This window comes from Octodon degus, unplaced genomic scaffold, assembly GCF_000260255.1.
Source record: "Octodon degus isolate 3935 unplaced genomic scaffold, OctDeg1.0 scaffold00136, whole genome shotgun sequence".
Classification (NCBI taxonomy): domain Eukaryota; kingdom Metazoa; phylum Chordata; class Mammalia; order Rodentia; family Octodontidae; genus Octodon; species Octodon degus.
Window position 1 is genome coordinate 7,381,539 of NW_004524712.1, and position 3,823 is coordinate 7,385,361.

General features: G+C 40.2%; 1 protein-coding gene across 4 annotated transcripts in view; it reads right to left on the reverse strand.

The window, feature by feature from the left end:
- Nucleotides 1–1,158, reverse strand: part of Zbtb44 (zinc finger and BTB domain containing 44) — a 53,688-nt gene extending 52,530 nt beyond the window's left edge. For 3 of the 4 annotated variants that reach the window (XM_023701441.1, XM_023701440.1, XM_023701439.1), the window contains exon 1: nt 1,059–1,158. The gene's annotated coding sequence lies outside the window, so the exon portion shown is untranslated. The remainder of the gene's footprint in view (nt 1–1,058) is intronic. The other variant, XM_004641429.2, reaches the window with a different exon arrangement.
- Between the last annotated feature and the right edge of the window lie 2,665 nt (nt 1,159–3,823).

Sequence of the window (3,823 nt, forward strand, 5' to 3'; positions counted from 1 at the left end):
AATTCACAATTAAAGTCTTTCCACATAAGAAATCTCCAGGCTCAGATAGTTTTCCTGGAGAATTCTAAAATTTAAGACTCAGCATAGTTGAAGATGTAAAATTTTCTCAAATTTACCTATAGATTTAAAAAAAGTACAAAAAATTCCAGCAGGATTTTTTTTAACAGACACAGATAAAGTGATTCTAAAATTAATAAGGTGGTCTAAGTACCTGCCTGGCAAGTGCAAGGCCCTGGGTTTGATCCCCAGTATGGGACGCCATGCAGGTCCTGAAACCCCGGGTGCACTGTGCCGGCCATCAAAAACCAGTGCTGGGGAGAGGCTGAGACAGGAGAATCACTCCGAGTCTGAGCTGTGTAGCGAGACCCTGTGCCAAATAAAGACTAATAATAAAAAAAAAATAAAATTAATGTAGACAAAAAAACAGGAATGAACAAAATAATTCTTTAAAAAAGTCAGTAAAACACACTTAAGACTTTAAAGTTATGGGAAATTAAGACCATAGTGGTAAGAGCAAGGAGGGATCAACAGAACCAAGTACAGTCTACAAACACACTCACACAAACATGGCTAACTGATTTTTGCAAAGACACACAAGCCATTTCAATAGTCATCAATAAATGCTGCAACAACTGATGTGTATGTACAACTCCTCCCCTACAAAAAACCCCCAATTAAATCCCTGATTGAAATTTCTTTTTTCTTTTGTTTTTTCTTTCTTCCTTTGTGTGTGTGTGTGTGTGTGTGGTATCGGGGATTGAACTCAGGACCTTGTACTTGCCAGGCAGGAGCTTATGCACTGAGCTATCTCCCCAGCCCTTTGACTGAAATTTCATACCTATTATTCTAAAATGATAAACCATGTCTAACATAGGAAAAACCCTTGCGACTTAGAACAGTTGTATCACCTATTAAATCCATTCAAAAGATGCACCAACTTATTAAAATTTAAAGTTTGCTGTGTGAGGAACACTATGAAAAAAGAAAAGTTATAGTCTGTGAGAAATTAGTAGCAAATCACTCATATGTCAAACAAAGTATATCCAGAATACACTCACCCAAACAGAAGCCTAACTGGGGAGTCAAGATCAGTTCTGCTAGTGGACAGCTGCAGAGCGGTGCACTCCACCCTGGTTGGCACACAACAGAGAATCCTAGGAGGGAGATGAGACTTCACTCCTGCTCAGTTAGGAGGGACTGTTTTAGTTACTGGAAGACACCTCGGAGCAGTAAAATAAGGCACTCCTCCAGAGACTTTTAGGCCAGGGGGTATTCAGCAGAGGACAAGCAAGAAGACTGTAACCTTCCAATCCTACCTGGTACTAACACCCCTCTTTTCTTTTATTTGGTGGTGGCAGGGGGTAGTGGAGTGATGCACCAGAAATGGAACTCAGGCCCTTGCACTTGCCAGGCAGGCCCTGTGTCACTGAGCTACATCCCCAGCCTTAGCTTTTTCTTTTTTAACAATCTTCCTTTCATGTGTCAAAGCCATGTAAGGAATCTGGACTCTCACCGCTGACTGGCAGCAATGAGGCAGTGCCCCCATTTCTTCACTGGCATGGATGCATGCTAAAACTCATGATTTAAATAAGATCCTGGGGCCGGGGAGATAGCTCAGTAGAGTAAGCATTTCCCTGGCAAATGCAAGGGTCTGAGTTCAATCCCTGGTTCTGCAAAATAAATAAATAAATAAATAAATAAATAAGATCCTGCATCCCCTAACCAAAACCAAAAAATGTCCAGAATGTGCCTATGTCAAAAAATTTGCTCAATAAAGATCTGTTCATCAAAAAAAGTCCAGAACTAAAAAGAAAAAAAAATTATTCATCATATAAAAAGCCAGTAAAATCTGAACTTGAGTAAGAAAAGATAATAAGATATAGATGCTAAGTATTTTAAAAGTATCCATCATGAAAATGCTTCAAGGTATGTCTAAAACTAATAAAAATATAAAGTATCAATAAAAAATACAGTAACCACAATGAACTACCATGTCATAGACCTGAGGATAGATCGAATACTAGGATACTACATATGTGGCTGAAGAGGAGAATGTAGAGATACTGGAAACCTCATACAAGGCAGATGGAAATGTAGAATGGTAGAGCCACCTGGAAAAGTCTTAGAAGTTCCTCAAAAGGTTGAACAGAGTTACCATGTTATCCATCCAGCAATTACTGGATTACACATCCCAGAGAACTGAAAATATGTCCACTCAGATCTGTGTATAGAAATATTTACAAAAAAGCTGGGTGTGGTGGCATACACCTATAATCCTAGCACTGAGGAGGCTGACAGGAGGATCAGTGTGAGTTCAAGGCCTAGCCGCTTATAAGCCGCTATACACAGTGAATTCAGCCAGCCTGAAGTAAATAGCAAGACCCTATTTCAAAAAAGCCAAAAAAGAGAAGTACTCATGAGTCATGAAAAATGGACAAATAGGGCCAACAAGTTAGGTCAGAGGACTAAGTGCCCGCTTAAGCAAGTGCAGGGACCTCTAATCCCACCTCTGGGAAGGCTAAAACAGGAGGATCAATGAGTTTCAGTTGCATAGTAAGTCCCTGTAACAAATACATTAAAAAAAGAAAGATGGACAAATAAAATGTACTATACCAGATCTCCAGAAAGATTGTGGAGTAGTGAGCAACAAAGAGTCTCTCCAAGTTCTGGTGTCCAGAAACTGGAATACAGAGCAAAGTGAGGAAAAGGATGATGAAAGTGAGTCCTTGGAACCCAAGAAGGATCTGAAGTGAGAACTGAAGCCATGGGGAGAGTGAAAGAGAATTCAAGAAAGAAGGGTGGCAGGTGGCACTTTTCCCTGAGCCAGGACTCACTGCATGGAGGGGCTGCTCGACCTCACAGATGGAAGGTGACTGGACTGTGTGTGTGTCCATGTTGTCTACCAGTGACAGCAGAAACATGTCTTAAAATGGGCATTTTTTTCTTCTAATCTTTATTTCTCTATTTTTCCCCCTCACTGCTTTTAAACTTCCTCCCCTGAGGGTAAAGTCACCACATAAAGGGTTTATTTACTGCATACAATTTTCTGTTTTTAGATTTTTTTAATATAACCACAAATCTATAATTCATATAGTTAAAACTGACTAATGGTTACCTCAGTTTGTCATTTTCTAGGCTGTCTTTGATACTACTGTTACTGTTGATTGTGTCACTTTAGCCAAGGTGACACAATTCTTCTAGTTAGTTTTTCTTCTTAGTATACCAAGACTGAGATTACCTAAGGGTCATAAAAAAACACTTAAAGCCAGTGCCAAAACACCAGGGGCTGATCTAAATAGCAGCAACTTCTCATCCCCAATAAATTGAAGCGGTAGGATCTTGAAAAAGCCAGTGTTTTAGTCAGGGTTTTACCAGAGGAACAGATATAACACAAGATGTACCAGCCACAGAGTCAGATAAGGAAGTGTGCCAAGACCGTCTGCACACCACCAACTCAAGGATTCAGTCCCAAGGTTTTAAGCTCAACGCAATGTTCTGTCTCTAATGGTCTCTAATGATTTCTAACAGAAGACTAAAAAATCTGCAAGGGAAATTGAAGGATCCAATCTGGAGGCTGAAGTTTCTGCGCTGGAAGCTAGGAGATTAAGTCCAAGCTGACTGCAAAGACTGAAATTTGTCCAAGGAAGTGGAATGTCAAATTCTTTCTCAGCCCAGAGTGTTCAAGCACCAGCTGATCAACCCAAACTGACACAAAGTATCCGACTGCCAAGAGATGTAGCCAAGTTGACACAATGTATCGACCACTATAATTCACCCCTTGTCAACTTGGCAACTGGACATATTTCTTTAAACCAGTCTCCAG